The following is a 15,288-nucleotide window of genomic DNA, read 5'->3' on the forward strand; positions in this document are numbered from 1 at the left end:
AGTTAAGAATCTTGAAGGAATATAAAGACAATATTGAGGTCATACAAAAACAAAGTTTGGAAAAGCACTCATGATATGTGGACCAAAACTATATCGAAGTAGTTAAGATATTAAATGAAATCAAACAAATAAGTTTGCGATGAATATGGACTACATATCAAAAACCTTAGCTAAATTAAGTTACAAACACGAGCACGAATGGAAACATAGATCACAAAGTAGTGACCACCTATGCACATAATGTAATGGCTACCTAAGCATAAAATTTAAGTCCCAATGCAAAATATGCACAAATTGAAGCTTGTAAGATTTATTTAGAAGAAAAGCACTATTGATTCAATATAGAAAATAAGGTAGGATGAAAAGATGATACCGTAGAAAGGAGAATTTTAGTAACAAAAAATAGGATAGATAATTTTCAAAAACTTATGAGTAAAATGGAAACCTATTAGATGTTCTAGAAAAGAAAATGGGAATACTTGAAATAATAAAAGTTAGGATAGACAACTTAGAAGACAAAATAGCGCCAGAAGTATTGAATACCAACAACAAAGGCAAAGGGATAATAATAATAAAAAAAGGTGAAAGAATGGTAACCACCACAAATCTTTCTATTATGAAGCCAAATCATAAAGAATAAAGTGCAATAAAAATTGCTATACGAATCCCTTGCATATTAAAAACAGATGACTGAAAATTACAAATAAATACCTTAGCTGATACAACAACGTTCGATATTAGATAAAGCACTTGTACCCCCAAAATACCATAGGCATCTACATGCTGCTTACCAACTACAGGCAGAACAAATGGATGGACCATTACATAGGTATGATGAAGAAATATGTAAATACAAAATTCCTTTTAGAATCTCAGAAGGAGAACATACGGCCTACCAACCCAGGCCTAAGACATTTATTAGACACATGTAACTACATGATAGCACAACATGCATTATAGGACTAAACTTATATTAGAAAATATCTTTGGATTTTTCATTACTGGGACAAGCCTTTCTTTCCTCCATAATAAACAAATCCCTTGGGCACCAGAGCATATAGTTGGGGTATGTGAAGGAAAAACCCCCAAAAGATAGCCAATACAAGATCCTTTGAAGCTTGTAAAGAAGAAATAGACCTGGTCTACTCAGAATAAGAAGATCTAAAAGATCTAGAGATAAACTTAAATTATAAGCTTATCAATATACAAAAAATATATAATAAGCTAGAAATAGGTTGTATAGAAATAGACAACTTAATCCCGATACTAGAAAAAGAAGAAACTATAGGAGAAATACCTACTAAGCATTGGGATCATAATAAAATAGAATGCATATTAGAAATCAAAGACCCAAGATTCACTATTTCCAATAAAAGTGCAACAAATGAGAATATCAAGGACTTTCAAATACATATAAATAACCTTTAGAAATTAAGAGTTGTAAGAAGAAGTGTAAGTCCCCATAGAAGTCTAGCTTTTATTGTTAATGATAAAAGCTAGGATTGTCATAGACTATAGACAGCTTAATGATAATACTATAGATGACATATGATATCCCTGACAAAACTGAATCAACTAATAGCATATGACAGTAAAATATTCAATAAGTTTGATTGTAAGTCTGGCTTTTGGCAAATAAAAATTTATAGAGGTAGTACTCAGTGGATTACGTTTACTTGTCCTTTGAGAAGTTTTGAATGGTTGGTCATGCATTTTGGTTTGAAAAATGCCCCTGCTATATTTTAACAAAAAATGGATGTAGTATTCATACAATATAGAGACTTTGTTTGTGTCTACATAGATGATATTCTGGTTCATAGTAAAACATAATTACAACATATAGGACACCTTAAAATAGTTTTAAAAGAGTTTCTAAGAAATGAAATTCTAATTAGCAGTAAAAAGGCTCAATTGTTTTAAAAAATATAGGACATTTGGGTGTAGAGATTGGTGAAGGTAAAATTAAGTCACAACCACATATAGCCACAAAAGCCTTAGTATTTGAAATACATAATATAAAAAGTCTACAGTGTTTTTTAGGATTGATTAATTATGCTAGACCATTCATTAAAGATTTAGGGAAATTGGTTGTCCTCTTATATAGAAAACTTGGCCAAACAGGAGTTTAAAATTTCAATATGGAAGATACGATACTAATATATAAAGTTAAAGAAGCCAACAAACATTTACCTTAAATGTATCTTCCCTTAGATTCACATTTCTTAATAATCAAAACAGATGGATGTTTCAATGGGTAGGGAGCCGTGTTAAAAAGAAAACCTAATAAATATGCATTAGAATAGAAGTTGTTTATAGATATACTAGTTGCCAATATAAAGAAAAAGGACTTACTAATAGCATAGATCAAGAAATCTTAGCCATAGTATATGGGTTAAATAGTTTTCGACTATCTTTTCTCAACAAAAAAGAAATTTTAGTAAGGACAAATTGTGAGGCTATAGTAAAATTTTATGCGAATAAAAACTCAAAAAAATAAGCCAAAGAAGGTGGATAGCTCTTAAAGCCACCCTAACAAACCAAAATGATAAATTTACATTTGAACGTATTAAGGAATAGGATAACAGGTTATCGACATTTTAAGTAGATTTTTAAAAGATGAATAGGGATATTGATGAATCATGAATTAGAAGATTGAATAAAATTATAGGATGCTTAGAACAATTCAAAAGTCGCTTACAAGATATTGATCTGCCTATGTCCATTGAAATAAGAAAAACTAGTGACAATTTATTTGATATTGTACTAAACATACAACAATTGGTTGTTGCTATTAGTCACGATAGCCAAGATAAAAAGCATTGTTTTATCTAACATAAATATACATGTGCAGGAACCATGGCCTCCAATAGCTAGTTATAGTCTCCAGACCCAAACTTAGGATTATGTGTCTTTCCTCCCCATTCAAACCTAATCTTTTGTACATCCCCACGTTATTTTAGACCTGAAAGTCCACATTCTATTAGACAACATGTGACAAAAAAAAAGGAATCTCACTTATCCAAAGATCATTTCTCTAATGGCAACCCATCTAAACTTAAAAAATAGATATATCCAATACAAAACTCTTCCAGATGTCCCCATGGAAGATATATCCCTTTGACCAACATGTGGAAGTCTGGTCTAGGTTTTACTTTAACCAAATATCAACATGATCATCATGAAAACAATTCTTCTTTTGTGAATTCAAGAAAGGATTCTCTATAGTATAGACTACTCTTAACCTTAAAAGATGGTAGAACCAAGAAATTCAAGGAATAAAGCTCTCTCCCATGAGTTTAATGGATCAAAGGTTTTTAAAAAGAATTATGGTAACCATGGAAGAACAGACAAACAACTTGAATTCAATTGGCGATTAACATATGCAGTAAGAGATTTGTTTAAAGGAAACTAGGTAAACCTCTATGGATTTGTTTAGTATAGAGGAAAAAAAGGCTAGTCGTAGTAATGACACATCTAGAGGTATTTTCTAATATAAAACAACATTAAATGGAGTAGTTGCCAACAAGCTTGTGAAAAATAAAGCAACACTGCATGGAGCCGAAGGAAACATACGCTGATTGTGGGATAGCCAAGGGGATGAGGGATACATATGAAAATATCAAATAAATGAAATTAGAAAACAAATGACACCACTTAGTGTTCCAAGTATGTTTTGTTATTAATGAAAGTTTTTATGTGTGTTTAAGTGTTTGATTTATGGTTAGCTTATAAGCCGAAATGGAAAGTCTCTTCCTCAAAAGCATGTATCACTGCAAACACTTGTATAATCTGTATTACGAATCTGTGTTTTGCACTAGAAGTTTTGGCCTAGCCAGGATCTATGCGTAGAAACTATGAGTTGTAGAAGAGAATATGTTTGAACATGATTTGTTTATGATATTGTTCCTATGTTTTTGAATTCTTGGTTTCTTGGGCGAGCCGCCATGTAAATCCTTAAGGATCAAAAGGCTATTATAGAAAAGAAGTACCCGCCGAGTCAAGAAGGCCGTTTAGGGGAAAAACAATATACAAACAGTGATGTTCAAATGGGATGATGAATGTTGTTACACGTGGTGTTCTATGAAAAAGGAATCCTAAAAGTTTTCAAATCAAGGAGAACAATACCATAAGCCAAGTATGATCAATGTTTTTTTTTGTGACATATGTGTTACTTGTTCGTGGAACCCTATTCCCGTGAAAAAAAAAATTTAGTTCAAAACAAGGGCTCATAAATAGAGTGTGGAATTGTATGAAGGATACATAAGACTGTGGGACAAAGGGAGACAAGTACCAAGTAGGCTATAGGTATTTCTGACATACTAAAACTATGTTGTTATATTGTTAGATAATTGAGTATTTTCTTCTTAATTACTATAATTGTTATATTACTATTGTTAGCAATTCCTGCTTTCTAAGAATTTTTGTAAAAATTTTTATCAAATGAATATTTAAACAAGTGGCCAAATTTAAGATACACATGAAAGCACCAACTCCCTTTTCCTACAGGAAGACGGACATGGGGACAGAGAAGAAGGGAAGGAGGTATGGAATGGAAACTAAGATGGAAGGACTTAGAACCAAACAGCTGAATGAAGGATGGGATACTAGCCAAGGATGGGATAGCCGAGGGGATGAGGGATGAGAGATGATATTTATAGACTTCGGAGTGGTGCTTATATATGCACCAGACTCCAAACAAAACGACAAATTGAAAAAGGAAGTACATTCCTTTCCCAACAAACAAAGCACAAACAAATAAAAGTCATTATAGGCAATGAGGTTACTGTCAAACATCTTTGAAAGCCAAATGTGATACAATGCCAAACATTGTTTGCTACACTACTAAACAGTGTTTGCCATAGTGCTACAGTAACTACTATAGTAGCCACCTTTGCTTTTTCTAAAAAAGAAACCACATGGCTTGTCGTTACATGCACACTTTCGACATGTGTAAGATTTCATTTGCCTTTACTCCCTTTGGCTCCACACAATGTTGCTTTATTTTACACAGGCTTGTCAGCAACTATGACAATCTTTTAGAGGCTCCTCGAGATGATTTCCCTCAGGTGGTAACCCAAAGTTTATTTCATGGGATAATCACAGTGAAAAGTTAGGGTGATGACCTACAATGCAAATCCATATTTTGACTTGGGAGATTTTTTCAAGGAGAAGTTTATTACGTACCTCCTCAAATGGATAATACTTAAATTTTACATAGGAAATACTATACCCATGAGAAGTTTAACCGTAACTTACAAGAGTCAAATTTTTTCTTATCTTGATGAACATTAGGCTGCAGAGTTAATGACCTAGCAACTTCATCCCTACGATGCTAGTTGTTGTCCATATTTTCTACAACATTTTATTCATATTACTCATTATTATCCCAGTCTTCTTTGTTGTCCCATTCACCTTCTTCTTCTCTTTGGAGAATTTTTCCTATATTCTAGGTATCACTTGTCCACTTGGCTGGCCTCGATCTGGAAAAAAATGTTTATAGAGACCGAGGTTTATCAACATATTACTTTGATAAGGAATAAAAAAACTCACAGTAACTCTGTTATCTATAGATAAATGTGTGTATGCCAGTCTTTGGAGATCATCCAATTGGTTCTATTCCAAATGGCAGTCTGGTCTCCGGCTATTGTGAATGCCCTCCATCTTTTAAGCTAGGAATAAACATTATCATCCATAAAAGAAGCTCTGAGAGAGGTTGTAGGGGTTTTAGTATGTATGGGATATAATCCACTACAAATTTTATCAGAATTTATTGCTTGGCTTTGCATAGATATTCAAAATAGAGGTTTACCAATTTCCTTTGAATAGATGTCATACAAAATATGCTAATCGCCAATTGAATTCAAGTCGTTTAGCCTGTTCCTCCTTGGTTACCACAATTCTTTTTAAAAACCCCCCATCCACTAAACTCTTGGAAGAGAGATTTATTCCTTGAATTTCTTGGTCCTGCCATCTTTTATGGTTAAGGGTTGCCGGTACTATGGAGAGTCATTTTTTTGCATTCACAAAAAAGAATTGTTTTCATGATGTTCATATTGATACTTGATTAAACTAAAGTCTAGACCATGCTTCCACATGCTGGGACTTCTTGCCATAATGCTTAGTAGGTCTTTCATATTGACTTGTTCTTGTCTTTTCCCCCTCAAGACTAGGCGGTAGATATGGCCTTTTACTAATGGAATGTTTGGAGGAATTGATTTTCTTTTTTCTCTCAATTTCTTCACCTCTTCTTTGGAATATTCTTTCAAAGCTTTATTTTTTGCTTCTAACCTTTCTATTTTTTCTTTCAATTCTTCTTTTTTTTTTTCCTCCAGCTAATTTCTGCTTGTGTTGTCTTGAAGCTTCTTTCCAAAGTAAAATAAGCATCTAGGCATTGATGGAAGAGTTTGAGACATCTCGATTCATCACTACCTGGGACTGATGGAAGAGTTTGATGGAGACGTCCGAACTTTGAATTGTTTCATGGCAGCAACCAGTTGTTGCATGCTTAGTACAATATTTAATAAATTGTCACTAGTTTTTCTTATTTCGATGGATATAGAAGGATCAATATCATGTAAGTGTCCTCTAGATTTTTCTAAGTATCCTATAATTTTATTCAATCTTCTAATTTCTGATTCATAAATGTTAATATCTCTATTCATCTTTTAAAAATCTATTAAAAATATCAGGTAACCTGTTATCCTCTCCCTTAATATGTTCAAATGTAACTTTATAGTTTTGGTTTAATAGAGTGTCATTAAAAGCCATACACCTTCTTTGGCTTATTATGTTTGAGTTTTTATTTTCATATAATTTTACTACAGCATCATAGTTTGTCCTTACTAAAATTTCCTTTTTGTTGAACAAAAATAGTCGAAAACTGTTTAAGTCATATATTACAATTAAGATTTCTTGACCCATTCTACTAGTAAGTCCATTTCTTTATATGGGCCACTACTATATCTACAAACAACTTTTGTTGTTTTTAATACATATTTATTAGGTTTTCTTTTTAACACTGTTCCCCACCCATCGAAGCATCCATCTGCTTTGATTATAAAGAAATCTCAACCTAAGGGAAGATACATTTCGGATAAATGTTTGATGGCTTATTTAACTTTACCTATTTGTTTTATATATCTTCTATATTGAAATTTTTAACTCCTATTTGGCTTAGTTTGCTATATAAGAGGCCCACCATTTTTCCTTAAATCTTTAATGAATGGTCTAGCATAAGTAACTAATCCTGTTGTAGATATTTTGTATTAGGTATCTTAAATTCTAAGGCTTTTGTGGGTACATGTAGTAACTTATACTTACTTTCATCAATCCCTACAACTAAATATTCTATATGTTTTTGAAAGAATTGTACCTTTTTACTGCTAATTATAATTTCATTTCTTACAAACTCTTCTAAAACTATTTTAGGGTGTCCTATATGTTCTGAATATGTTTTACTATGAACCGGAATATCATCTATGTAGACACAAACAAAGTCTCTATATATTAAATTCTCTCCACACTGTAATTTCTTCATACCAATCATTTGGAGAGGCCTTTGGAAATTCATTCAAAGATACCTAGGCCTGTAAAGGAACAGTAAAAGAGTAAACCCTGATGACAGTTTCTTGCTTTGTGTCACATGTATAATCAAATGTTGGTGGTACTGCATCAATATCTAAATTTATTAAGTCTTCTAAAACCCAATTGTTTCTGAATATTGGTTCTACTATATGGGTTAACCTCCAATTAAATCGTAGCATATGAGTTTGTTCTACCGCAGTTACAATAATTCTTTTCACATATCCTTGTTCTATTAGCTTTTGTAGTAAAATCTTCATATAAAAAATTTTCATGTTTGTCCATGTCTTCAGGTTGATACTTGCCAAGATGATTCCAAAACCTTTATTGCATTCGTAAAAGGAATTGCCTATATGCCTTTTTGTTGGAACCAAACTAAACAAAACATAGTCCTCTTTTTCTTAGTCTGGGATTTATCGCCACAAACCTGAGTATCTCCTGAATCTGCATTTGCTCTAACTTCTTTTCTTAGAGTACTATTTTGTATATCTCTTCTTTTGCAACATCTATTTTAGGGTGAAAGATTTCTCTCTTTCCTTTCACTATCTCTTTATCTCTTTTTTCAATTGTTTTTCTAATACTTCCACTTCTGTTGTTGATTGTTTTAATTGTTCAGTCATTACTTCTAATTTTTCCTACACAATGCTAGTTCCTTTAGGGTATCTTCCAAATTTTGACTAAGCTCAATGAAAGAAAGGGTTTGGTCAACGAGGGGTTTGTAAAGAGTCAAATTTGGTTCTGTATATTCTTTATGTTTAAATAGGTTGCAATAAGGCTCAGTGTCTTTGAAAAATGTTGGATTCTTTCTATTTTTTCAGAGTTTATCCAACAAAATATGGTCCTTGTGGTCAAGGGCAAGACCGGGCAATGTTTAAAAAGAAAGACTACAGTTAGCTAGAAATATAGGTAAGCTAAGATCTTTGTCGATCTAGACAAACCGTGTTTGGCTCGTAGAGGCCATGATTCCAGTACTGTAAATTTATGTTAGATAAAACAATGCATTCTGCATTCTATTCTAGCTACTGTGACTAATCGCTACTTATAGGAAAATTTAAATATATCCTATATGATGATTTTTCTTTTCCTAAAGGAAAGTGTTTAGATTGTTGCTCCCACATTAATGGGGCCACATCCCTATTGTTTTTTCAATTGCTGAGAGCTTGATATGCTGTAAAAGAATTATTAATCATTATTAATATTATCCAACATGTATTACAAAACATTTGACATAGACATTTTTTGTTGAAATTTTTCTCCATATTTTTTTACTAGATTCAAGTATGTTGTGACTAAAAGCATAGATTTCCTCATCGGAAGAACTATTTTCATAGGATGGTTCATGTATAAAAATAATGTTGTAGATACTTTTACTATCATTAATATATTCATCTATTGCCAGCAAGCCTTCATTTACACAACCAACATGGACTGATGCCTTGTTATATATATATATATATATATATATATATATATATATTATTTTGAACAATCTCTAGCTCAATGCTAAAGGCTACCACAAGTTAAACAAGTTATCAAGTTTTTATAATCTATTTGAGTATTGCATTTTCTAACATGTTTATGCTTGCCAATGTAGGGCTGTCTAGCATTAGCTTTTCTAAGACAATATTTCTTGCCCTTATCTTTTGTTTTGTTTTTCTTATATGTTTTTGTATGTCTAGGTTCTTTATCATATATTTGGGGTGTGTATATTTGTATACAAAAACTATATTCTCCTTTTAATTCTCGATAAATGGTAATTTTGGTAAACTTTCTTACCAATTCTTCAATAATGATTTGGATGCTTATACTAATGTTATCTAACTGTGGCACTACCTTTTCTTTGTATTTTTTATCGATTTTAAACCGTAAAGGTTCTTGTAACTTGAGACATAAGTTTTCTCCTATCTCTTTATTATAAAAACATCAAGCCAAAGAGCTATATTAAAAGAAATCTTGTAAGCATAGTTTTATGTATCTCCAATCTTTAATTTGAACTTGTTCTAATTTTCTAATATAATCTTGTTCTTGTTTATCAAAACCAACATTTGGCTGATATCCTAACAGAGTAACTATATTTTATTTGTAAAATTATAAATGTTTTTTCTCAGTAATAGTTCTCTTTGTATGTCTTGAGGGTGTTCCCATTTGTATGCTTCCCATTGGGGATCGTGGGCACTTACATTAAATATTCTGCCTTCATCTGGTAAAGTTTTTCTATCTATTGTTTCTAATGGCATACGTTTTCCTTGAGACTTATAGTTAATTATTTCTTTGTATTTGGTATATGCCGTTCTAGGCAGTTGTTTGGTGAATAAATTATTGGATTTTGGAGTCATGGGGTCATGGAGGATTCTGATTCCATAAGAGTTTTAGATATGCCTATTATACTTGGCTCATCTTCTTCTACGTAATTGTCATCTGGTTATCTCAACTGACATTTACCATAACGTTTCCCCTTGTGTCTACATATAAATTATCTTCATGGATTTTACCTTCTTGGATTAATTTAATTTCTAATCTATGAACATCATTTTCTGATACGTTAAATCCATTAGGAAGTAAGATACAATTATATTCTATTTTATCCATTATTCCTCTATTTGGCTACAGAATTCTTCTAAATTATTTTCATCACTTGGCTGTCTTTCCCTATAGTCTACTAACCTTACGGTGTAGCTACCATTAAAACTTTTAAACATTAGGCTTTCTTCTAGGATTTTAATATTGCTGTTTATCTCTAAATTTTTACTAATATTGCAGTCTAATCCTTCTAATTCTTGAGGATCAATAGCCATGGATTTAATCATTCTTATACCCTTACTTGTCGTGGCTTCAATCATTGCTTTTGTATTTCGTTGCACTATTATTAGTTACTTTGCCTAGAAATCCTAGATTTATGAGCAAATTTCTCATCCTGTAAAAGTTTCATATCTTTTAGTATTAGTATATATATATATAAACGAAACCATGACTAGCATTTATTGATCAAAATGACAGCTGATCTGAGCAGTCTGATCTATATATGGAGCTGGGAAAGGTGCCGGCAGCTACCATTGATGGTGGATAAATAAGGACAGGGAGGGAGAGACTTGAGAAAATCGGGTAAGAGGGAAGGCCGGGGAGAGAGAAAGTGTAGAAAAAATGATTAATAAAGAAAAACTAGACAACATCTGGGTTATCCAATCTAAAGATCAAACAGCTCTAATCAATGTCATTTTGACAAATATACGTCAGCCATGGTTCAGTTTTTTTTTCTCTCTATCTCTCTCTCCTCTCTCTCTCTCTCTCTCTCTCTCTCTCTCTCTATATATATATATATATATATATATATATATATATATATATATATATATATATATATATATATATATATATATGTATGTATATATATATATATATGTATGTATATATATATATATATATGTATGTATATATATATATATATATATATATAAGAGTATGGGTGTGTCATGTGTTACTTATAATGTGCACTCACTAACGCACTATGCACCAGTTATGTACGCAATTATTATACTGTATCGGAGGACATGTTGTGCTCTGCACCAATTATGAAGACAAATTTGTGCACTATATATGATTCACATTTTTTGCACTCTGGATTGTTAACGAATATAGTTGTTAATTCCATTGTTACAACAGTAATCCTGCTGCTAGCATGGTAGCCCTTGTTCCCATGCTCCTTCGATGCCTGGTGGTTTTGGGAGGCCCTTCCTAATTCTTAGTGCACATTCCTACCACAATTCCTTTTCTCAAGCTTATTGTATATCTCTTCATGTTTTGTTAACAAATGATGGGGCAAATCCCCTGGCAGGTTTGCAGCAGGACCAATTCAGAGCATTTTTGCTACCTTGGTAGGAAAACCAACTTCCTTTATGTACTTATGAAGGTCAATTAGCCAAACCCAAGTGAAATAGATTTTTTATACTTCCCTTTCTTTAGTGTTCATCTGTATCTCCAAAGCCTTCTTTAAATAAAATATCTGAATTAGTGATTGCTTTAATTTTTTGTAATGGAAATTTTGTAGATTGAATAAAACAAAACCTTGATTAGTCAAGTACCTCTATTTGGAGGTCCTTAATATTTGGTCAATGAAGTGGATACGATATATATAATTATGGCATTTGATTGATCATAAAAGGTCAGAAAGACCAATCACCAGACTAAAGAAAAAGGAATTATAAATTAAGAACATGATGGTTTACAACAGAAGAATGGGCAGTAAAGAACTGCCAATAACAGCGAAAAATGTAAAAACAGGGCAGAATGAAATATTCGAAATTTTCAAGTGGCTGTTGGCCTGTGTTCAAATCTTAAGAGCACAAGAAAAGTTGAAGAAATGTTGCTTACTTCAGAAGGCGCCATAGCAACGAGGTGAACTGTTGCTCTTCTTCAAATAGCATAGGCACTTTGAGATCCCGGTGGTAGCTTGCAGCCTGATAAGCAGTTGGTGGAACCAGCATCAGCCTGCATTTGATTTAGACCTATTCTAAACTTATGCATCGCTTAATTTATTGAACCAGATTCCTTGCTTCATATCAATCGGACTACATCACTCATATACATATCAATGACATTTTTTATTTTATAATTAAAACAGAAGACCTTGCACATCCTTGTAAAACTCGAATTGGGCTTTTTTCTCTACTTTTAGTTGGCGAAGTGAAAGGTTGCTAATGAGTCACATCTAGTTCTTAGTGACGCATATGTAGATGATGCAACCAATTGGGTGAAATATCACTAGCCAAGGTTGGAAATTGAGCCCAGTTGGGTTTGGACGCACGTAATTGATCTATAAACGTCATGGTGGTAGACTAGTACTACATCTACTGGCTTCCTAACTTCATCCAACCCACTTAATAAATAGGTGCCTAATGGCTCCCACCTACATCTCTCTCTAGCTACCAAACACTTTATACTTGTGGTAGAGGAAACAGCGTTTGATTCGTGGAATAATTTGAAAACGTTTGGTTAACAGATTATGATGGAGCAATGTGGAAGCCCGACCTATTGCAAGTGATTGCTGCTTCCCGCTTTTGGAGGCAGAGAATGTGGTCATGAATTTGGGAAAAAAAGAAAAGAAAAGAAAGAACTATGATGTACTCTATCAGGTGATCATGTCGCCCAATACTTAAAAGGAAAAATTGCAAAGTTCGAGCACTGGAACCAATCAAGTCTTTGTGAGGCTTTACTTTATAGGAGGGACATCAATCATGAAATTGAGAAATAAGTTCTTAAATTTTGATCCAACCAGAGTGGACGAAGTACTGGACAAAGGAAGCACAAAACCAGGTACCAATCTAGCGAGCAACAGGAACCCACGAAAAAAAGGAAACAAATTAGGGTTTATAAGTCCTCAACCAATTTAAAAGGGGTACTCCCGCCATTCTACAGCTAAAGCAGCAACAAGAAGTTTGGCTGACCCGATCGTAGAAGTGAAATTTATCTTGCAAAAGGTCCAAAATTTCATGCAAGCAGGTGCAACAAATTGAAGTATTGCTTTCCTTTAAAAAATTCTTGTCACACTCTTCTTGGAACACACACCTGTTGCGGATGGTCCACAGTTGCCAGATGACAAGATGGAAAGTCATCTTCCAACATTGAGTCATCCACCCAGTGGTCAAGAGAATGCCAAAATCCTTGAGAATCTCAGATTTACTGTATTTAAAGGTCAGGACTGACATTACCAAAAAGATAAAGACTGTCTTGAAAGGTCGATTCTTCTTGAAAGGTCAAGACTGTCTTGAAATCAGTACTTACCTTACCAAAAAGATAAATACTTTCTTTAAAGGTCAGGACTGATTCTTCTTGAAAGATGAAGACTGTTTTGAAAGGTCAAGACTCATTTGTATATGTCTTGATAGCATAATTCATGAATTTGAGAATCATCTTGCCAATGTGTTCATCAAACAGGTGACTATTAATTGATGAAAAGGTACTGCAATAAGATTTTTATTTTGCTTCTAATGGAAAATGTTTGCCCATTTTTGATGGATTGACAAACTAATCCGTATCGGAAGATTGCTAGAACAAGTAAGCTGCTGGCATTCATATAGCCGTCAATCTATGAAGTCTTGTTTTTCAAATACATATATAGATCCTTACCAGTAAGTAATTTTTAATTTGCGTGTGCCCATCTTACTTGACTTTGACAATCTGCTTTTGCTCTCGTACATAGACAAGTAGTGCTGATACTGCTGCTGAAGCGATTTAACATCTTTTGGTTGGTCGGTACTATTTTTAAAATAATGCAGAAGCACTTGAAATTAAGAGTACTTGGGTTATAATAAAACTAGGATGGTGACTTTTTAGGAATCACTCTGAAGTTATTTGTACTTTTGGGAAGTCATGTGGCCTCGACCAGTCTACACCGAAACATGGTTCTTCAATTGGTTAAATTAAGATGAATATCAGGTTGGTCCGGACGGACTTTGTTAATATACCTGTGCACGGGAACACACGCAAGGCAAGAAATAGCTTTTTTGCTGAAAAGAACCGTCACAGGTCGTGACCAACAAAAGTAAATTCAAATTAACCTAAAAAAATGTTGATGGGGTTCCGTCACGATCTACATTGATCATATTCACTTGAGAACTTAATGTTTTCTAATATTGTCACAGAGAGCTATAGAGAGAGAGAGAGAGAGAGAGAGAGAAAAAAAAAGAGAGAGCCGATAAAATGGAAATATATAACAAAATCTGGGGACAAGAGGTCCCCTAAATACAAAAAGAAAGAGAGAGAAAGAGAAAGAGAGAGAGAGAGAGATTTATAAGTGAGAGGATTAACATAGGAACCATTGTTCTGCCATTTTCAGTAGAGTGGTTTTTTTCCTTTTTCTATAAGTCATCGTTTTGAATTTCATATTTACCCTTATAATGGGGGAGTCTTCTGTTTTACAATCAATCGTATTTGTGTCATTTCGGGTTTGTAACTTGCAGTCTCATTTTAGGAGCCTAACATACAAAACGTTACCGCTAGGGTGCTATTATAGCCTGCACTCTACTTTTTAGGTAGAGAGTTGAAGGCAAAAGGTGTTTCATGTTCCTTTATCAATATCTACCATTTCATGTTTGCTTAAGGAAATTATTAGTACATTAGATTTTTTATGGAATCAAGCACACGAGAGCTCTCCTAGCCCTTACTTGGCAGCTTTCATGATAAATATAAGCAAGAATAATATGTGAATTATAGGTCAACAGACCGAGTAAGAGTGCTTGTTAACGACTGAAAAGCAAGCGATCAAGTCAAGTGATGCAGTGTAGCTTCCCATCAAGATATGGATGCCGAGAATTTGAGGAATCACTAAATGACATTCTCTATTTTTTCCCTATAAATTTTCAAATGTAGGAGGACTAGCTACATGTTTCCGTCTTTCAAAAGGAAGGCCACAAGTTCCCAAACTTAAAGGGAAGCTAACCCTCAAGATAAGAAAGGAGAGAATATAAGCATTCAAGAAATCCCAGGACTCATAATTCTTCTTCGATGTCTTTAAGTCAATTGATGCTTATCCATGCCCAGTAGGATAACTTGCGGAGAACCATTAAGTTAGAACGACCTGAAAATAGCTTTTAATTACCAGTTGAAATTAGTTGTTTATTGGGTACTTGTGTTTAATGCATATTAATATGGATCGGAATAAAACATCATACTTATTACATTAATTGGTCATGTACGTAGTTATTGAGCAAT

The sequence above is a fragment of the Nymphaea colorata genome, chromosome 6, assembly GCF_008831285.2.
Source record: "Nymphaea colorata isolate Beijing-Zhang1983 chromosome 6, ASM883128v2, whole genome shotgun sequence".
Classification (NCBI taxonomy): Eukaryota; Viridiplantae; Streptophyta; class Magnoliopsida; order Nymphaeales; family Nymphaeaceae; genus Nymphaea; species Nymphaea colorata.